This window comes from Rhopalosiphum padi, chromosome 3 (genome assembly GCF_020882245.1).
Source record: "Rhopalosiphum padi isolate XX-2018 chromosome 3, ASM2088224v1, whole genome shotgun sequence".
In the NCBI taxonomy this organism is placed as follows: domain Eukaryota; kingdom Metazoa; phylum Arthropoda; class Insecta; order Hemiptera; family Aphididae; genus Rhopalosiphum; species Rhopalosiphum padi.
Genome location: NC_083599.1, coordinates 11,935,448 through 11,960,256, shown reverse-complemented (window position 1 = coordinate 11,960,256; position 24,809 = coordinate 11,935,448). Strand labels below are relative to the sequence as shown.

At 28.9% G+C, this 24,809-nt stretch overlaps 1 protein-coding gene across 2 annotated transcripts in view; it reads right to left on the bottom strand.

Annotated features, from left to right (window-relative positions):
- Nucleotides 1-24,809, bottom strand: part of LOC132926534 (two pore potassium channel protein sup-9-like) — an 87,664-nt gene that overhangs the window by 5,611 nt on the left and 57,244 nt on the right. The gene's annotated exons all lie outside the window — the stretch shown is intronic.

Here is a 24,809-nt window from a genome sequence, read left to right as displayed (position 1 = left end):
AAAGAATATGCCGAGCGTCGCGTCGTGATCGTCGTAGTCGAGGTTGTCCCAATATAATTGTGATTATTATTTGCTCCATTGCGCAATGGCACATTGATTGACGACGAACCAAAGTATTTGTGACGTCGATTCGATTATAGATTGGTCTCGGTCTGCTCGATAATATATATTATACAAAATTGTTGTGCAGTTATCTGGACACGTGTAGACACGCGTTTAATATAATACAATGAAACGTGCGCAGGGGAGTCCGTAGCACCATTTCTAAGAGGACGCGAAAACTAAAGGTTTAAATTTTAAACCCAGTCTATCCATGAGTGATTGTACATTTACCGATTAAACCTTTTTATTGTATGTAAATACAGGTACGATTTGTTAACTTATAAAAACATGTAAATTCTATATTGATTAAAGTTTTTATCTAAACTGCAATATATATGTAAGCTCTTTCGATATTATTTTATTTTTTATTTTTATGTTAAAATATAATTTGATTATAATTCTGCGTGTTTTTTTAACGTGTTTGAGTTGGGTCCCAAAGTTTGGTTAGGTTTGTAGACTAATCACAGGTAGTACCTATACTATAGTTGAGTCCTTAAATTTTTAGGAACTAAATTAGTTTGGTACTCGAATATTTTAAAATTTGTATGTAACAAGAAATTTTACATAGATGGCACATACAATAAATTCATATTCACATTCCTTATTCAAGGCTATATTTAATTATACTTTGCGTTCAATATTATAAACTATTTTACCAATTTAATCTGGTGATAAGTGGTAAACGTAGTTTTAATATTATTTTAGAAAATTACTTCGGATATACTATATATTATATATATATATATTATGTATTCAATATTCATATATTTGTATGAATAATAGTGTATGATAATTTGTGTTTGATTTTTTTTACAATATAGGTTGAATTTACCTTAATACCGGTGGAGTTTATATATTTATTTACACAGGTCAAAGAAATGTACAATGGAATTTACATGTTATAAATCCTATCCTAAAATTAGCAATACCTGTAAATCTGTGGAACCCACATTCAACTTTAATTTGTTTGTTGTAAAATATAAAGGTATTTATTTTTATAATTATGTTTTAAGAGCACGTCGTACCCAAATGTGTTGTCTCCATATTACTAATGCATAACTTTGCATATTTTACGTGTAAAATAATCATTTATACTATTATAAATATTATTTTGTTCTAAAATAAAATAAAACACGTTAAGTGACTTAATATATATGTTAGTATCTATATTCACTTATTATTATAGATGATATGTACACGCATATACTACAAGGAATTTAATGATTAATGATTATTTAAATAAAATACATATAATTACAACATTTTATATTACATATTCGAAGAAATGTTTATCAAATAATTATCGAAATTTATTTATTATTTTTTGGTGAAGAGGATAAGTTTACTGTTCAAGCATAAAGGGATAAGATTACCCAAGCCTCCAAACCACATTATTTAAACCTATGGGCCATCACAGAGATTATAGTGACTTTGTTTATATTCGTTTCAAACGAATCAAAATTTTTTTCCCAAATAGTTATAATGTATGTGTAACATTATATTGTGATATTATATATACGCAGTACGTAGGTACAGGACATTTATCCTATCAACATAATATCCGAGATATCTTTCTCTCGCCGGTTGTTGATCCATAAATTTGTTTTTGATTCAACATAATTTCATCATTCAACCTAAATATATTAAGTTTATCAATTTTATATTGATTACTCAGAATAATACTTTGTACAGGTACATAATACACACTATTATAACTGGTCAGATATTTAGCCGCAGCTATGTGCGCGTGTATTAATAATGGCACGTGTAAAGCATTGGCGCACGTGTAAACCACTATAACAACAAACGTTACTATGTCGGTCAATGACCCGTCCACATACACATATATGACCGGGGAAAGAGGAGGGGCCGCTTACTTTACACAAAACGCACGATGATATAACTTCCTAGTAGATTTATACAGAGTGATGTGAAATTATACAACAACCCATACGCATAGTTATAACCTGTTCGGTTCATCTTGGCATTCGGAAACCGTTAGGATAAAAAAAAAGAGTAGTTTGAAAACTATATTCTACTAAAAATAAATATCATAGCCCCACGAACTAAAATAGAGAGTAGGATTATGATTTTTTTTTTAGTAAAATTTAGTTTTCGAAACAGTTGATGAGAGCTAAGATTAACTCGAGAGGTTTCATTTTTTTTTAACATAATGAACGCGCGTTTGCAAAAGGTGTAATTATTGTTATAGGAATAAGAATTATTATGATAATGTTTATATCCCAATTTAGCGGTGAATTTGAGGTCATGATAGAATGGAAAAAAAAACTTACATATATATCGAGAGGCAATCATTATTGTCTTGGTTAAAATATTATATTTTCCTTTACTTTGACCTTATACCTATAATTTCTATAACTGAACAACGTTACAATTACTGAATAATAAAATAAAATAAAATAATATAAACAGTCGACTACTGGTACACTATTTACAATCATAATATAATAATATACCTGATAATTAGATGAACATTTACTATCTGTATAATTAGGTATATAGATAACTTGCAGTCAGTTTAGAGATAAACACTCTTGAAAATCTGAACTCTTAAAAAATTCAAACATTAAGCACATATAAAAGTGTACATTTCTTTTATAACTGTAGTAATGTTATCACAGTTTTTTTTTTGTTTTTATGTATCATATATTTTAAATTAAAGTTTATTGTTCTATAAATTATGAAATGTATAAGAAAAAAATATAAAAGTTAAATAAATTAAAATGTACAACTATACAAAATAATAAGGCTACAGATTCATACGTTTCATTAAATTAGTTAATCACTAAGCAGTTGGCAAAAAATAAAATAAAATGCAATAATACTTATTAGTTTATTACCTATATAATGAAATATTATTCTTATTCTATCTAAATTTAATTTAATTTATTACTGTATACATATTTAACGTGATATGCTATAAATATGTAATAAATAGGAATGTATATTATGTTTATTTATTTTTTGATTTTTTGATACTACACTAATATTATAAGTTATACTTATAATTATTTATAAAAATCAATAACGCTATCAAAATATAATCAAATTAGTAGATACTGAACATAGATACGTATATTACAAGGGGAAAAAAAGTGTTATTAATTATTATTGCTTATTTGTCTATATTTTTTTTATATCGACTTCGGAGATTCACTATTAAAAGGACGCCACATCCGCATGTGTTGTATCCGTCTTACAAACGTATAACATAGCAAATTTTCGTTCAGTAAAACCATTCGTGTATGTTTAACTTAAATATTAGAGTGAAATGATCTACAATCAATTTTAAAATATGTTAAAATTATGTAAAATATTAATATTTAAAAATTCTTAAAATTAACTAAAAATTAGTTCTATTAAGTCGATACCGTTTGAAGAATAAGGTTTAAGAATTACACTTTCAAGGTTCTACACACTACTTTACGTACCCATGTGTAAATTTAGATACTAACTAGTTGCATGGTTGCATCCCAAATAAAACAATTTAGCGCAGGTAGGTTACATTTAATTTTTATTTTACAGCTTATTTTTGTCCCAGGATTTTAAGTTATACGCACGTACATCCTGTCACACTGATATAAGGATTTTATGTCATTGTTATCTAAAGCATAGTCAATTAATAAATGCAAATCAAGATAAATAATTGTATTATAAACTATCTTAATATATTCGTGACGTTAATAAAATTAATTGTTTGAAATAATAATAAGATAATAAGATTTTTTTATGAAAAACTGCGTAGGTGCCCAATATTAAATTAAAAAAAAAGTTTTCATAAAATATGTCAACTAAAAATTACAATTATAAAATAATAAAATAACGTAATTTATTTCATATATTTTTTGGTAGGTAATTTAAAAAAAAATGTATTTATTTTTCGTTTACTGTAGTTACTAAGTTTAGATGTCTAAGCCAAAAGAAATTTATAATACATAATTTGAAAGATATAGGTAATATATGCATTTATAACAATAAATGTTCATTATTTATAATTATTTTTTTAGTAGAACAGTTTGTACAAAAAAATGATAAATAAAATATAACTTGTATATATATATAAGCTAGTCAATTTTTTAATTATGTTACTTTTTGGGATGCAACTTATTCACTGAATGGAATATGGGACGAAGTAATATTTTCTGCCCGTAATTCTGTACCAAAAAGAGCAGGTAAAAAATAATAATAAGTATGTCCAAACGTATGGTGTACCTAATTATTGCAAATTGAATAAGATTAATAAATGAAGTATCATATTAAATATACATAATTTGATATTCGAAAATGTAGATAAGTAACATTTTTTGATAAAAATGAGTAATTTTGTATTTTATGAATGATATTAATCCTGTGTTATTTATATAGCCGTAACTTAGTCGCATAGTTTATAGGATTTTTGACACAAAACTGCTGTAGTATACTTGTATACTAAATGTAATTAATAATTATTTTCATTATTAACCACATGTTCTATAATTAAATAATAAATCTATTTGATTCACAATACCGATGATCATCGGTGCGTTGTATTACAACTGTAATACAATACTAAATGCAATTATTTGTGATACATTTAATCATATGACGTACATCTTACATTTATAATGGATTAAACTTTAAAATCAATACTAAGTACAACTGTACAAGTTTTATTTTTAACGTGTTCACAACATGTTTTCTGCAAACGGTAAAACTTGGGGGAATTGACAATATCTTTTACTACGAGTAAATTGAATTCTGAACTTGAGAACAATTTGCATGTACTAACCATTCTACAGACGAAATTTTGAAACACAATTAACTGACGACCTTTTGTAACCCGCTTATTGCATGTAGAACTTAGAATATGTCCCTATAAACAATAATAATTATCTACATTGTACAGAAAATAAAATAATGGATTTACTTTCTTGAAAAAAAATAAATAATCAACTAGAAATATATTGTTTTCTCCGAAATTCATAGCAATGTATTATTTTTTGGACACTCATCATTCCAAGTACGTAATGTTATATAACAAATACTTCAAATATGGAACTTTTATCTTGTATTTTACTATTTTTAGAGCATATTTTAGCATTTTCAGGAAATTTTATTAATTTTTAGTGCACACTATTGTATCAAATTAACATTGTATAAGCTTTCAATATAAATTAAAAATACAAATTTTTATATCAAGAATTATTGTTTTTATATTATTAATTGCTTTAGTAGTTTTTAGATGTTTTTCATCCATACTAAACGTCAATAGTTCTATACAGAGCCGTTCTTAGGTGAAGGGTAGTAGGGCCCAGGCGCTCAGTCTAACGCTATTTGTTTAGATTTGGGGCTTCACGTTCCTAATTTATTCTTAGATAGATAAAAAATGTTTTTTTTTGTAGTCATAGATATTGATGAATATAATAGAGGTCATAATTATTTTTGCCTGGGTCTCGCAAATCTATTAAAGACAAAGATCGTGCTACATATGTATGTAATAATGTATATTTATCATTCTTCAGCAATTATATTGGGTGCTATATTATTACTGTTATTATTTTTACCGGTGTCTTACTGGAACTTAAATAAATAACAACTTACTAATATTGGTCAATTGGAATAGAACTAATTTCTTGTAAATGTCTAAAGGTGGGTTTCCACTGGACCGTCCGCGTGTACGTGCACGTTTATTTTACACGCACGTACGTATATGTACGGTTGTACATACACGCCCTTCTTGAAAAATACTCCGGTAAGCATGCGGTTAATGTTAATATTTTTAAAATTTTGCTACCATCACACCCAAATTAGAACGTTTGGACGGAAATAGTTGAACTAGATCCAACTCCGTGGTATCGTGGTTACACGTGTGGTAAGAACGTATAAGCTCTTTGGTATAGCAAAAGCTTACCATGTATACCAACCAATAACAGAAAAGTATTTTTATGCACGAACACGTATATTATATGTAGTGGAAACCCGCTTTAAGCTTGGTATTTCATTTTTGTGTTATTGTTAGTTTAGTCAAGATAGAGAAATGTTTAAAAGTGATGAAAGCTAAACCGTCATATAATAGCGTACTTATAAAAAAAATGTTTGTTATTTTTTATGCATTATTGTGTTGAAAATGGTATTTTTAGTTATTTTATAAATCTTTTTTGGATAGTTTGTCCTGTTTGTAGGCCATTTAAATCCAGACCTTAGTAATAATAATAATATTTTATTGTACTCGTCTCTTGCGCGTGGCCATACCTCATGTTGTGTATTCCCGTAGAGAAATTGTTGGCCATTCGGCGGTAGTTTTAATAATCTTTTATTATTTTTTCTATATCTTAATTTTCTCTTTCTTTTGAGCAGTTTATTTTCAAAGCCTGTATTATTCATTGTACGCGGATTACCGTTTTGCATATCTAAGCCTCGTGCAAACTTATGCTGCTATACGATGTAATATCCAACTGCCCAAAAACAATAGTACTATCAATTATTATCATTAAATCTTATAATATTATTTTACATAATATTATGTATTAGTCTGGCTCGCGTGCTAATCAGATTTAACCTACGCGTAAAAGGTCGTGTGAAAAATATTCGACCATGTTCATTTTCAGTTATCCGGTGGACAAAACATATTATTAATTATATTATTATTATTAAACAGCTGGAGTCGAATTGAGGACAATAAATATATCTCGAATATATGCAACAACAATGGGGTGGTTATATAGAGGTTTTGCGGCTATTTCTATACATTGTTACGTGTATACGTAGTAACTATATAAAAAAACATTTGAAAGCACTCATCGCGCTCAAAATCAACCCCAAGTTTGAATGTACAAATAAAGACATGTCCACAAATTATTATCATAACATTCATAACTATATCGTGTTTATTATGCACATTAAGTGTATTCCGGGGTGAATAATTTGTGCTTAAACTTAAATCGGTATCCACTCTATCTCGGAACTTTCGACATATTTCAATGCGACTGTTTGATCGAAGTGGCCATTTTATGATTTTGTATAATAAATAAAAATAATCTAAATATTTAAAAAATGTCATTGTGTATAAAAAAAAAATAATTAATGTAATGGCAAAATGTTTCAAGTTAATTAATATTTTTTGAATCGCAATTAAATAACAAAAATTGTTAGAGAAAAAATATTTTTCGTTTAAATATACAACTTTGCAATTATTTCATTGTATAGTATAATCAACATGATATTTTTATGCAAATGTAGTATTGTTATAATTTAAAAATTGTTTATTATAATAACAATTTAAGAAATAAAAATGTAAACAAATAAATGTTAAAGTGAAAAGCAATAACTATAATGTTTTCATTTTTTGTTGTTAATGGTCATGTAAGAATTCATTTAAATTTAATTTCCAATGGGAATAATATTTTTTTGCCATAATATTAATTAAAATTTCATTAAAAAATGTACAAAGCTTTATGCACTCATAACATTAAAAAAGTCCTTAATAAAAATGTATTTAAAAACGATATAGGATATAAAAACACAACATGTACAGTTAACCGCAATCAGTTGGTAATACAAATTAACTATAGATGATTGTTTAAAATTGTATCGAGTACACGCGCGGGAAATTAATATTTTTATATAAAAATAATATTTTTAATTATGTAAAACTAATGCGCTTTAAAACGATTTTAATATGAAATATCATGTCCTGATTCTTATAATTTTTCAAACGACTATATAATATGACAGACACAATTTGTCATACCTATGTTTATTGCAAATAATATGTGTATTCTTGATATAATATATTATTTATAGGTACCTAACAAAAATAATGGAAATCTATTTAAATTTTTTTGAATATTCATTGACCTGGACATTTTACTTATAACTATTGATTCTAATTACATCTACACGGCGCCATCAGATATAATTTGTGAAATCATGTGACAACGTCATTTGCACGAAAAATGCTCTAAAAAACAGTTGACTGATTGATCGCTACGAAAAAAAATAATGTATATAAACGATAAAATCAAAATTATATTACAAAATTTATAATAATATTAAAACATGCTTATTTTAAAATCCTGTCCCGTGCACAATTGCGTAGGTAGATGCATCGAAAATTCGCGAGGGAGTGTTTGAAAAGAAAAATTGTATTTTTTTTTATATTTTAAGAGAGAGAGAGAGAGAAACTTAATTTAATCGAAGGTACGTGATTTCTTATTGGCGAATAAATAATTGTGTTTATTCGTTGTCAAGTTTTGGAAACCGTACCGTTTTGAAGGTTTAAATTAATAATAATGTTTGTCATAGGAACTCAATTTCGATAAAATGTCACTTATAGTGCCTCATTTTAATTGAGCGCCTATAATGGAAATGTCGAATATGCAAATATGACGTATACCGGTATACCGGTATATACCTACAAACAATTTCGCTGCCATCGTCCTGATATAGTGCTCGATTGACGGTGTGACACTTAAACCGACGTTACACACACGCGCGAGCGCGCTACACGAGTTTAGTGCATAATGATCGGTTTATTCGTATGATGTACACACACGCACACAACCACAGATAACATATAATATAATAATATGATATCAAACAATATGCTTGTCGCTATAATATATATATAATGGATTCATTATAAATTATCATCTGCACGGCCGTTAACAGGTTTTCCGTACATAATACGTGTGTTATAAACGAATAATATGATAATATCGCACACGCAGATAATTCGTTGCCTATTATAATAATAATATTGTTGTGTAAAGGTTACCGATCTATATATATCACCACAATTTATTGTAATAATGCGCTTCTACACAATTAGACGCGCGTGAGACTATATTAGACGAGAGTGTAATAATCGTAACGTTAAACACGGGTTGTCGGTACCTAATGTACCATACATAGGTACTCGTTTGGGCGGTAGACGAACCAGTTATACGATGTCGTTATAAACACACACCTACTGCCTATATTTTTTCATAAACAAAGGGTCTTTCATAAACGAAATACAAACTCACACTCACTTGTACTTTCGGAAGTCCTTTTTCTCTCGTATCAACTGCGTTTTGCGCACGCTTGATATTCTCTTTTTATTCTGTCCGAATAGATAGGTATAGCCGGTATAGGTATCGGCGACTACGGATTTGTTCTTTTTATACGAAGTCCTCTTTGCCCATGAATAATACATTATACACATTATACTTACAATAGCACAAGTTGTAATCGCAAAAAGAGGCGATTTTACGCCACGCGACGCGAACCGTTTTGGTGATATATCGCAGTGTTATAAAAAAAAAAATATATATACGAATATATATAGTAGGCATAGTGTGGGGTTCTGATCTTTATGCGATTAAATCAACACTCCCCGCGAACCAATCGAATGTCCAACGCTTTAGTGCACTTCGACAGTCAGATTATGGTACTGTTTATCAGATTACACAAAAATGATTGAGTGGGTTGCGGTATTATTCAAGTGAAAATCGATCGATCGGTCTGCTAAAATCAAAAACTCGATCTTCAGCGATTTGGTGGCATATAATTAATATTCAAACGTGTTATAAGATTATTAGATATAAATATATAATGGATCAAGGTATTCAAACTTTTTCATCCTACTTATCCTCCACATTTTGGTAGCTCTCAAATTATTAAGGAAAAAAAGATAATGATTTTATTTTTGATTATTTATAATAATATATTTAGGGAACTTCTGACGCATAAAAATTATCGTTGTTTGTTTCCCTTGAAACGCGGAAAGTTGTGACAAAACTAAATAACAAAAACAATGCTCCCCCTCCCACCAAAAAACAACAAAAATAGCGATACCTTCAAATCCAGCTTTATTTTTGAATTACCCTATATTTAAGTAAAATTAATATATTTTTTTTTCAAAATGGAAATGTTTTAAATAGAGAAAAAAAAGAAAGTTAATTTAAGTACTTATTTGCCTAAAAAGCTTAATATCTAAGATAAGGGCAATAGAAATTTAAAAAAAAAAGAGATCACTACTTAATAATTAAAAATAACTACTTATATAAAAAATATGAATATTAAATATTAAAGATAACAATCTAACGACTAGTATTTACATACCTTTAGGTACCTATTATATATTTATATTGTTTTTTGGAATTTGTTTACGTAATCGTTGACAATCTATCTATAATTGATAATAAAAATTTATACAATTTGTCGGAAACAAAATAAAATAAATAAATAATAAAAATCAACATTCACAAAAATATCCACTTCTGTAGATCAATCATGATTTAAACCGGGATATTAAACTATTAAAAATGTATCAACTCAACATATTTAGAAATTTACCAATAATGATAGGTAGATTTTGGTATTGTACTTGTATTGTATTGTGTGTATTGTATTAATAATGTAAATTATATTTTGGTCAAACTAGATACGTATTTTTATGAAATAAATAAAAAAAAAACCATATGAATGCATTTAATTCACAGTGTTGTTTATAATATATAATAGGGTTTCTACTACCGTTTTCGATTGTAAATAACAATAATAAAAATACCGAACACTTTATTAGTACACTACCAATTCGTGACCCAATCGGGCTTCGTTAGATAAGTCAATTCTCAAAAGTCGTTAGATATTTAATCAAATAATAACAATATAATATATACACACATTATTCATTGTTAATACAGTTACTTAAACATTTTTTTTTTTTACATTATATATTTCTTTATACTCGTATTATAGTTTATTCACCACTCACGTGACACATGCTACAGTGGATATTATAATAAATAAATAGTATCAAACAAATTTAATGGTGTCGTGTAGTTCTCAACTATTTTACTTTCTACAGTGAACGTTGCGTACAATGATCTCAATGTTATGTTCAGATTTTTGTGCTGACAATTTTCTAAATTATTTTATATTAGCTTTCAACTTTATTTGATTATATTTGATTTAGCAACATTATTGAAATATTACAATTTATATCTTTTGAAAGTTATATTAGTTATTACATTTATTCTAGTACCTACCTATAACTTATAGTTCTGTGCTGCGTTTTTATTTATTTTTCTTACGAAAAAATCGACAAGAATATAATTACTTTGTGAGTTATTCAGAATATTTAGTTGCACTGTAAGTGGCACAAACCATAATTTTATAATTATTACTTTAAAAAAAATGTTAATCTATATTTTTTAGTTTAAAAAAACGGCTTCACTTGTATTGCATCAAGAGTTATAGTTATTTAACGATCATTTTGGATAACCCTTAAGGAAGAAATAATAGTTGTTAATACTAATAAAAATAATAATAGTAAAAATGTTGTAACGATACGATATATACTTAAACTATTGTGTTGTTGGATAGATATAATGATAATATACTCGTTTTGGGCAAACCGGTTGTACAAAAGATTCACTAATCTTGGTCGGGGACTGGGGAGTCTAGTGAAAAAACAGTTTTGGCGGATGCAGCTGGCTGCAGATGTTATTATAATACGAACTCATACACACCAACCGCAGCTGGCTGAAACTGTTAAAATACACGGACCCACACACGCGCGCCGCGCACGCACGCACGCATTAGAAATAATAATTTTAAACACCAGAGGGAAAACGGCGTGACAACCGATCTCCTCTATGACAGCGTTTGACGTGGCGGGAGAAATCAATAAAATCAGTCTGAACGACGATGACTATGACAAGCAGCCTATGCGTGTGCGCGTCACAATATAGACTGACACTAAAAATACAGTGGAAAAAAAAGTTTGTTCGTTTATATAAGTCCTATAGCGGCTATAGCCTATAGGCCTGTATAGTTAGGCATCTAAGATTGTATTCGTGAGAGAGTGTTCGTTATAACAATGTACTGTTATCCAAATCGTACATGTCTGGTCGTGTGTGATCGAGAAACTGCGGCGTTACCAATCAATGCTTAAATGGTAACAGTGAAAACAAAAAAATTTTACTGATTCAAAAAGTAGTTAGAAGAGTAATAATAGTGGTCATACCTTGACCTTACAAAAAAATAGACCATCCCGTATGAAAGAATTTTTCCTAATTACTAATTTCATTAGAAAAAAACGCGTTTATCATTTATAATTTGAAATACATCCTATAGACAAAATTTAAATATAAAAATATTTTTATTTAATTTTGTGAATATTCAAGATTTTATATAAACTAATAAAACAGGTTAAAAAAAGAAAATGAAATTCCAATATTATGACCTAGTTTATGGGAATTCAAAAAATGTTATGTACCACTATCGCGATTAATAATATTCTTCTGTCCATTATTCATTAGCATTTTTAGGTTAACAGGAATGTAGAAGGTGCAGTGAGAGTAGTGTGACACAAAAAATGACGTAAAAACTCCAAGAGCTTTTACTCTTCTATAATAATTCCAGCTCGTCAGAATTTCAAAACCAGATCTTAAATGAAAATAAATTTTACATCAATAAAAGTATAATATATAGTAACCACGGCTAGCTGAATGCAGATGGATCTGAACATTGTATTTTTAAAATTCTAAAACAGTCACATCGCAAACAAATACGGTATTGGTTCTTTTTTTTCTATTTAATATACTTTGTAAAACCATATGCATATGGCGTGTGTTTAAGTGTTTTACTATCTGACCCCCGAAAAGCCATGTTGACGGGACCTTTTGCTGTTCGTTAAACAATACTTACATTGTTTATGCATATATAGAATTTTGTGTATGCATTACCCCTCCCCCTCAGATTTTAGTTACCTTTGTGTTTTTTGATTTTTTCCCGTTCCACAATTTTCAACTGCCAAAAATACATTAATCCTCGACCAGGATGAGGACGATACCGAAACAACAGACCCCCAAGGGACAGGTGGTTTCCCACGTTCGTTTAATATTGCAGCCGAATGTAAGGGTAGTGGTGGGACGAGTTTTTCGAGCCGTTCAGATAAGTGCATAACGCACCTACATTGTTAATCTACAAAAGAGATTTATAGTGATAAATGTTGGCATAATCACCGTCGTCATATACTCACATACACACAATGTATTGTATTTTATAAATACGAATCAGTTTCTAAACGTCCACATATTGAATTCGGTAGATTGGGGTACTAACTGTGTATTGGTTATTTCACTAAACGAATGTCGATGAACATTTTTTTTTGTGAATGTTATAATAAATAAATTAAAAATATAGTAAAAGTACAGTTATTATAAGACGATATAGAAATGTAACATAATATTATAACATAGAATTAAATAACAAGAACTAATTAGATTAGTTTAGAATTAGAAGTACCCCCCTCCTCCTCCCGATCACACATTTTTTTGGCATAATTCCTATAGATACAAAAAAAAGATAATTTTCTGAGCCTTTCGTCAACTTAATCCTCCAACAATGTTTCATCCTTACAATATTCTTATTATCATTAGTATTGGTTTTGTCACAAATTTAAAATTATTTTCGGGACTGTTCAGAAAAAAAGTATTTTCTTAATGAATAACACATATTTTAAGTATTCAAAATACGTATTTTAATGGTTTTTTCATAATTATTATATTCCGATAAAAAAAAAAAAAACAATAAAACCGAATATTTGTATTTGAATACTTTATAAATTATATGGAATATGGCAGTAAGTATGAATAGGACGTCGTACAACATATTATAATACTCGTATTTGAATATATACACGCGATGACGGTCGTAGTATGAGAGTCGATTCCGACAATACAAAAAACCGGCCTGCATTTGAAATACTTATGTATAATAATATATCGTGTATAGTCATATAGACTCGACGACACACGTGTTCGGAACAAAAACCCACAGTCTAAACTCTCAAGGACACCGTATATAGACGTACAATAATATACCGATGAATATAAAATTCATGTTTCGTGGGAGATATAGGATCTACGACCTGTGCACTGTGACGTGCACACCGGATGCGCGTCATAGTTTTTCGGCCGCTGTATAATATAATAACATTTACCAATCTGTATGTAGTATATTATTAACAATCGATTGTTCTGACTTCTGACCTCATATTGTTGATATGCATAAGGTTATTTACACGCGCAGTCACATTAAACGTCATTATATAATATATGTAATATGTATGAGTATCTAACATCATAATATTATAGGAAACCACCTATTTTCGTTCAATCGGTCTTTTCTCGTGGCCACAGCAACACAACCAGGAAGTAAAACTTGAGGGGGGAGGCTAAAATCCACGATTTAATGTAAATTAAGCACTATATTTATACGAAACGAAAAAAAAAACATTTTTTTTCCAGTCCATTAATAATCGGATTTTTTAGTAGGTAGATACAAAGATATTTATAGTTTTTCAACGTGAATAGCAACATCAACTATTATATTTGATTACCCTATAGTTACCTATTGATAAAATGTAATAATATACTTAATCATTCCTTTAATCCATTTTTTAGCGTCTTACAAAATTTTCATAGTTTCCATTGAATTGTACATTTTTGTTTTGTCTTCAAAATACAACATAAAATATAACAATGGTAATTAAAACGCGGATTGGTATGTAAATAGAAAATTTTAGTAATAACGATTTTTTCATTATTTTTATTGAAAATGTATATTTTTTACCACATTAAATAAAATAAAGAATTAAACGTTTTCGTTTTGATATAATATAATTATAATTGCACATTTACAGGCATATTATAGGAAATGTATTGAATATGTTTTAGATCATTAGAGTCTCTTATCGTAATGAATAATATAAGACGAGTAACGATTTTTTATATCACTATATTGGTTTGTACCACAATGTCCGCAACTTAATAAGTAATATTCTGGTGTTTATTATTCTGAATTTTCCTTTTTATATAATTATAAAAACTAAAAATAATTGTGAAATAAAACATTTTTATGTTTAATATTACATGTTTTTAATGACCTAGAAAATAACATAAATATTTACATATTTTAACTTTTTAATTGCATACAAAATACAAATACATGCACCAATGAATAATGATAATTGTGGAAATAATTTTGTATTTTCCAACACCTAATCAGTAACCACTAGTTTTATTAAAATGTATTTCCAAATTTACTCAATATATAGTTAACATTAACACCAGATATACGTATACTAGAATACCTCGTATAGAATCCTTTATAGAAAAATTTTGTATTTAGACATGATTCTTCAAATCTACGAAATATACCCACAAAATATAATAACAGTAGGTGTATAATATGTTATGTTTAGTATTTTGTCATTCGGGAATATAAAATAAATCATTCTGAGAAATATTTTAAAAGGAATATAATTTATTCCATTAATATTATGTCTGATATGAAAGACAGATCCTTATAGACAACTGAAAAATATTTTATAAGTCTATAAAATGCTATAGAAACTGCGCGTTATCGCTAGGCCACTGACCCGTAATCTATCTTATCTCACGGTATTAAAATTAAAATAATAAAATATCATATATTTTTTTTAATTAAAGTAGACTCAAAAAAGTATAGTTTAAATATTATGCATTTAAATGAGACATAATCTCAGACATATATTTTAATATGGTTTCAAATAGATTTTATAAATTTTCATAATTTACGTTATCGTACATTCTGCTATTTTATGACACTTATATTATAGTTTCATCGACATTTTATGACCATTTTCAAATCAATCGTTCATGAACTAATTAGAATCACATTATTTCAATTACCATATACACTATACATTATGTATTATTTTTACTTTTATCATTATAATATAATAAAGCAAAGTATCAATAAAATTATTATATATACCTTTATTCGTAGCTGATTATTATTCATTTAATCATTTATAAAGACCAAATTGTTATTTATCATAAATTTTATACATTTGTACGAAATTGTAAAATTATATGATTACACATTTGACGGCCTACTATTGCATTCCGAATACTAAATTATTTTATTTTAATAAGTAATAAAATATACACGCTAGGCACAAAAAACCAATGTAATATTAATCAATAACAAAAAATATATTTATTTATTAATTATATATTTTAATATATAATAGAATTTTTACAGAAGTACAATGAACAATTTAAATAATCTAAATAATACAATAATCATATCAGTTTTGATTTTTAATAATACGCTAACTTAAAAAAATAACAGTCTTGTGGCAGTTATAAGATATAGAAGATAAAAAAAAAATACTTGGGAAAATAGTAATTATATAATATAATAGCTATTATCCGTTCCCACGTACTACGTATACATACATCAGAAACACATACGTGAAGTTGGAGTCTAAAGGTTCTTATGCAAATATACGTATAGACCCTTTCCCTAATCATCATGCTATACTGGCAAATCGTAAGTAATTCAATCATTAGAACGTCGTGACGAATGGCTTCACAAAAAAGTTTTTACATGTCATCTTTGTACTTTGTAGTCACGTACAATGTTGCGAAAACTTTTATTCCGTAGGTCTTTAAAAAGTTCCCTGCACTATACACAACATCAATTGCATCTGAGTAGTTGGCTAGTAGTTACATAATATATATAATTATATTAGGTTTTATTGTATTACTGTTAGTTGGCACATCAACAACGTCAACAAATACAAAATTGGATAATTTGATTTATATATCGACGTTTACAATTTGTTATTTAATAACAACAATAACATATGTCTTTATTTATATTGTAACTTTGTATATACAATGTTACGTTGTTTGTACACATGCTTGTTCAGTATATACTTAGGGTAATATTAAAAATGATTTACCTCGACCGCGGTCATACATTTTTTCGTCACTTGTCGATAATGTGTATAATACAGTTAACAAGAAAGTTTTTTGTAGTCGATATATTTATAAAACGTTTGAGCAATATTTTTCGTCCAATGACTTATGGGAAGGGAGAGTCTTCAAATAATAGTGGTACAATTATTATTTATGTTCTGGATAAATATTGTTGTTCAAACGTTTTCAAAATAGATGAAAAAACTTCGACAATTTAAAAAAAGTTTTCTTCTATTACTGTCATCCGCGTCAGTATATTATCACTATAAATATTATTATTTATTAGTTTCATTTTTAAGTATCTATATAAACACGCGCAATCAACGTCGAGGTTAGTATAATAACAAGTACGTCGTCTACGCCCTACGGGCATAGTGTGAGGGGCCACAAGGGTACTTATTAATCTCAATCATTCACGAAGAACAAAATCTAATTTTATGCTTTGTCTTATCCAAGTGTCATTTTGATTTTTCACTACACCCTACTTAATAGTAAATCATTTGACTATCGCAAATTTGGCGCCACTATTTCGTTTCAAAGATATTCATTGGGTATATTATCTTAAGGTTTTCTGGTACCTAAATAAAACTTAATTAAAGTGACAAAAAAAACGTCACTTTAATGTTTTAAAACAACTTAAATCAAACTGCGCCCACAATGTAATATATTACTTATATTATGCTATCGGCTGAAAATAAAATATATAATAGATGTGCAAACGTGGAATAGAAAATCAATTGTTCGCATAAGGTACGTCAGTACTGTTTTATTGGCGATTATGGTGGATTAGACCCATGTTGATTCCGACATTTGAGATTATGTAAATCTTACAAATGCAATGTAATATACGAGTAGGTAGGTATGTACCAAAACAATACGACCAATATAAAAAATATAGTCTGGACGATTTTTTTTGAGTGAGTAACAATGTAAAATTGTCCATGTAACATAGTAATGATAATTATTGATTATAAATATAAAGTTCTGTTGACTGTTTACGACATAAGTTTTTAAAATTTACAAAATATTATTTAAAATAAACGTAAAACACCTTAATTTTAGTTTACTGTACTTATGTTATACTATTTAAAAACAAATTAAACAACCATCCCAATTCTCATTCACTACCTTTAATTTAGGGAGGGGCTTTAAGGGGAGAAGATAAGCACTTAAAATTTGATTAAGTCTCCGCCTACAAATAAAAGGGGTTAGACAATAACCGTGTTTAACCTGTATCGAGTATTCTAAAATAATATTTTAGTTTTTAATATTAGGTAATATAATCAGTATCCATCAGAATGTAACTTCACATTAAATTAATTATTTTATTCAACCTTGTGTTATAGTCATATAGACACGATTAAGTTTTTGCATCCATATTTTAATAAGATAATCAGAAAAATATATTTAAAAAAAGCATAACTATTGCTGTGGAGGGTACACATATATATATGTGTGTACTGTGTATAGCGTAAGGCACTCACTTTAGACACTCATTATTGCAAAAAATAATAATGTTTTTGAAAATATTTCTTTTATATTATGTAATTTCAAGCTGTCTTATACTCTTTTGAAAGACAACATACATTTTATTAGATATTCCTAAGCAGAATATTACTTTTGATTATTTCGATCTATAAAAATCAAATTGTTGACTAGTTTACTTGTTTTAAGATTTAAAGATTGGATAAATGGAATAATGGATCGACATTTTACGGGTTTCCATAAATTTTTTCCTGTTCACTGTTTGCACACTTCAGAACTTTAAATACTTAGAACTTTATAATTGGTTATAACTCATAAACTATATCAAAATTCGATTTTTAATAAATAAGGAATGCTGATGTCAAAGAAGATTTGTACTAACATAATATATTTGTTTTTTTTTTTTGACAACTTAGAATTTTCTAAAAAATTATATTTTCAAAAACATTAACAGTTTTTGATATAATGTGTATCAAAAGTTAAATGGATCACCTGATATTATATTTATATGCATATGCTGTATCGTTAATAGATCAATAAGATGGCTCTAAGTAAAAGTCGGTTATCATCTATATGTGTTTATATAGAACTACAATGATGTGCTTCCCACACACGATGTACTACTACATACGTCGTAATAACAAATAATACCTACAACACCTATTACACTATTATTATATTATTAAATATTTCTTGTTTAGTTGTCTGCTGAACGGTCCCGATAAAATGTCTCGTGTTATATATAATATAATATTATGTATATACGAAAATGCACTCTACCGCGATGTTTATAAGCTAGCAACTAGTTGATAGTAATCGATAATAATATATTCAAGACGACGTTTAGTGTTAAAACAATCTTCTCACATCAAAGGGATTTAGTTTTTTTTTTATCTTGAGATCTACAGCTTTTATCATTTACATCAATGGAAATATTATATTGGTTATGACTAAACGAAGCGGAGAGATGGCCATTAAGAAACACATTGTATTTATTATATTATATTTGTATTAATCTGTCTTGGATACGATAACACAAATCACAATTTATCACACCGCTAACCCCTGGAATAAATTAAAAGTATAGTGGTTGATAAGTGAATAACAAATACTACAAAAAGATATTATTTTAAAAGTTTTATATCTCCAATAGGTATGTTAAAACAAAGCTGATGTTTGACATTAAAAAACAAATTTATTATTTATAATAATTATTCATCAGATTTTTAAATACACAAATACACAATTCAACATTAGTGCATACAATAATAAATTTCTTTGATCAGTTCAATACATCCTAAAACTAGTATAACTATATACTTTGCTAGGTGCTAATATTGTTACTTTTTTTTATGTTGATTGTTTGCTAACACATGCTATATTATAATGTGTTAGTAAATTTTAATATTCGTATTTATTGATATTGTCTCATCTTACAATCAATTAAAATTTATGTAAAAATGTAAACCTATTATCAATTTTTATACTACAGTATTTAGTAAATTAACGCTGTTGCGCGGCCGGAGAATATTGTAATCGATAACCACGTACGATTCGGATAGATATTATGTTTCAACGCAAGGCTACAGCGGTGATGGTGGAAAAACTGGTAAGTACCTATTATTATAGGAATATAGAAAATTAGAAGACCGTTTGTCATCATGACGAATTTACTTGTAAAGTGTCATAGAGTAGAACGAAATCAATAATCAAAGATAAAATGTATAAAGTATTATAATTTAATAAAAGAAAATGTAAAATATTATATTATTATCACATCAACATAAAAGTAAAAATTATCGTCATAAAGTCTACATAAACAGTAACTATGACACACGAGTGCCTATATCAGGGGGATATTATGAGGGGCGCTGAGGGGGCTTCAGTCCCCCCCCCCCCGAAATCCAGGAAATATTTATGAGGTCTGCTTATTATGTCTTATCATATGTAAATTGTATAAATTCAATATAATTAAAAATACCCCAGTCCCTCCCAAAAAAAATTCTAAATACGCCCCTGGCCTGTATAGAGTTTATGAACACTGTAGAGTGCAGGCGCACTCCGGTCGCTCCGCGGGTGACGGTTTTGATGCCCTCATTTATTATTAATTATTTGTTATTTAGTATGATACAATAAATTTTACATTGGTAGGTATATATTATATTATTATATAGAAGTAATGTAAAATAAAATAGTATTATAAAATACTGGTAAGTAATATAAATTATAACTTAATTTTAACTGTCTAGTGTCTATATATCGTTATCTTCTTGATAGACATAATTATTTTGTTCGTTATACAAACTAATTAGTTTCCAGATGTATCTACTAAAACACAAATTTAATATTTTAGATAATTTTAGACTTTTAACGAGAAACCTATTAATTTTTAGTCAACAGTTGACGACTGGCGCCGTCACGTCGTTTGGAAATAAGTTTGAATCTAAAAATTAAAATCTAATCACGTATAAGAACAAAAAACCGAAGATAATTTATCAATAGTAGATTTCTTTTAAAATTATTATAAAAATTATACATTTAGTTTGATTTAAAATTAAAGCTGTCTTTCGTTAACAAATATTTTTTATATTTTATTTATCGTTTACACATACATTTTGAAATAATTACCTAATCACATTCGCGTACATTTTAAAAATTAGCCAAAGTACAAATACTAGCTTTAAAAAATCATTCTGAAAAATGAATGTACCTATCTTTTTGGATCAGTTACAGAAAAATTATTGCTTTTAGTATTAAGTTATTCATATTTCTTAAATATAACATTTTTGCAATCAAATAATATTAATATGTGCAATATTCAAGAACACAGTAAAACTTAAACCCGCAATTATTTTATTAAAAATTATTAATTTACAAAAAAGGCTATGCTTATTAGGTATAACTTCCGACGTGAATTTATCGTTTAGATAAAGATGGTAATTATACTACAGTTGCCTGATTACAGGTTAATCACTAACGCATACCAAAGACTTTGAACTTTTAGAACTACCTATATTTTTATTGATAACTGTTACAAGTGGAAAAACATTTATTAATAAAATCCAGTGAAGTTCAAAACCTGTGGCTACCCATAGTAACTCGAAAAGACTGTCGGCTATATTGTTTACGAAACACGTGATGATCGGGTAATAACAAAAATATTTTCCCGGACGTTGTATTGTATTTTTCATATTGCATCCACCATTACGTATGTAAAATGTTATTCAGTGTTCCAGCTATGAATCTTAATATATATAAGGTATATTTTGATTATTATTGAATTTATGTAAAAATCCTCCGCTCTTTTATGTACTATGTAAACTTTTTTATTTACACAATTTTTTTGAGTTAATTAGTCAATTTTAATAAAAAAGAAGCATTGTATTTGGCTTAAAAATTATTTTTTCATCATATTGAAAAGCATTTTGAATAAAAGTATCGGACATAAAGCATAAAAATACAATTTCATTTCTGCAGCAAAATTCTACGGTTGTGTAGAAAAAGATTCTAGAATTCATTAATGATTATTACGTATATTAAAAAATATTTCATAAACTATAATACATATTCGTGCGTCTACACATCTGGACTAGTAGAGCACCTGCATGGCTATATATTATCATTATAGTACAAAGGTGGTAGTGTATACAGCGTACACAGACAATAATTTATTATTATTATGATTAATATAATTTCTTGAAATTAATAATAATTTAGTTTTGAGTTTGTATATAATATATAAACTATAGAGATAAAAAATCCACTGAAAATATATTTTGAGTGTATGAACTTATGAAGAGTAGAGACTTTCGCCAAAGAGGTTTTTAGAAGTCGAATAAATCGATTTTAACTGAATAGGATTTTTCTTTTTCTTATATTTTATGAACGGCTGTCGTCGATTTATTGCTATATGGAACTCAAGTCTTACTATATTATGTTAGTGCGATGTACCATCCATAACACACTGAACACACGATAATGGACAGATGGTTTGACTTTAAATGTATTATATACCGTGTCGCACAATTAATCGGTTCTCAGAATTTTTATGGCCTATTGAATTTGATTTCATCTGGTGCCATGTCGTTAATACAGTGCACGCTATATTTTTTTATTATTGCAGTCGATCTAAATTGCATTCCAAGAAAATAATCATAACTCGAAACTTCTGAATTGCCTGTAATGTCTTAGAAGGGTTTGTCCGAATATTGTTTGCTACGTATAATTTTAATAATCGTCGACATATTTTTTTTTTTTATAAAAATAAAACAATTCAGAGCGTAGACTGTCAGTCGGTAATGTTCTCCTATAGTGATTTATTTTATTTTAGTAGAACGGTAAAGGATTGAACTAATTAATCTTTCAAAAAATTAAACATTATATTGCATACAAGTATACAACTATAATTTATTGTATAACTATATAATATTGGGTATACTCGTTCAATATATGCTATCTACCGTAATCTTATAATAGTTTAATATGATATCTAATAATTAATATTCAAATTTCGGGGGGGGGGGGGCGGACCCCTTGGACTAATTATTATTATGAGTTCGTCAACTATGAGTTATTTATATCGACACATAATTCAAAATGAAGAGATGTTATTAACTCGAACATCAATCCCTATATTATGTACTAGAACTGTGCGATTAGGTTCGTGGTATTAATAGCTTAAAAAGAATCAATGAACCGATTAATGTTTTTTGAATTACCGCGTACGAAATAACTAAAATCGTTATATATGGTTCTTATAAATAATAACTGATTAGATAAAAAAATTAATATTAATTTAATAATAAATACTTTTACGAGGAGTCTCGTATTAAGTTTTAATATTTTATGAATTCGTGTTTAAACGAATTTCTTAAAAACGCAAACACGTGTAAGAAGGACATTTTATGACGGTTTTTAACTATCGCGGGAAGGACTTGCGACGAATCTCTCGTATACGTGAACGCGTTCAATGCGCGAGCGATCGAACCTGAATCGAACGCGGTCCATTATCGTTAACCAGCTGCGGCGGCGTGCACGGCGGACGGGCGCACGACCATAATATTATAATAATATCCAATAACGACAAAAACCCATGCCGGTTCGCGGTGTAACGAACGCGCCAAGGTCGACCCGCGGCCCACTTCACAGGCGGCCGCGAACCTCGGCGTGTGCGGCCACCGACGAGGAGGACGGACAAAAAGATTTCGAGACCCCGCGGGCGGCGGGGAGGGGCGGTGAGACCTTAATAAATATAGCAAACGCACGACACGCACGTCGCATCGGACGTATATATACTACGCGTAATATAATAAAATAATATAAAATATATTTGTCGTCGCGATTAGGGGCGGCGGGCGGCACGTGTTATAATAATGCGCGCGCGTTACGCGTGTGTGTGTGTGTGTGTGGCGGACGTCGCCGGTTCTTAAAATTTCGTCCCGCGCCAGTCGGGCGCCGCGTACCCGGCACCTAACGCGATTGGGCGACGGCCGAGACCCGAAAACGACACAAAAGAAATTCCCGAAGGAGCGACATGTTTTAAAAATACACACATATATATATATATATATGTATTAGTACGTCGTATCGCGTTACCTGCACGACACACGCCGATAACGATAAAATGATATGCGACGTGCGCATTTACAATCACAATAATACATCATAATATGCCGCGTAACGCCCGCCGTACACGTCACGGAGTAGCGTATATATTATATTATACGGTATAGGTACCGACACTACGCCATCGTGTGTCGAAATTATCGTGAAAATGTGTGTGGACACTGTCGATTGGACGCATTACGCGGCGTTTTCGTTTTTTTTTTAAAAAAAAATTAGATAGGTACTTTGTTGTTTTCCGTTACAGTCGAATCTATAGGCAATAATACGCGTGTATATTATGTGCTGTATGCTGCGCGCAGTGCCTGATTTGGGACTTTTGAGGCCACAGACAAAATAATAGATGGGCCTATTATTGTAGATTTTAAATTAAATTAAAGGATCAATTAAAAGAATTAAATCTATAGTACGTGGGCCCTGGACAAATACCCGTAATGACGTGCTTACGTGGCCCCGTGTATGCGACGTCGCACGTCATTCGCCGCCCGTGACAAATCGCGGCGTATCGTTATTGCTTTTCCGTCGCGATATTTTTCACTGGATTTGAAAATGCTTATAAGTCATGAGATACATTTTTTGTGCGTATATACCTTGCTATATGTTATAGAGATAACCTCTCGGGTATATCCCAATTGTTTTGTATTTTTTTATCCATGCCGCGGTTACCTACCACCTATACATAATATTATAATATAATATATATATAGGTATCAGCTTTCTCAGCTATATCGTGGTTTTTCATGACTATGTTTTTCATCTATGATTATTTTCGATTTCAACCGTCTGACTGTACATGAG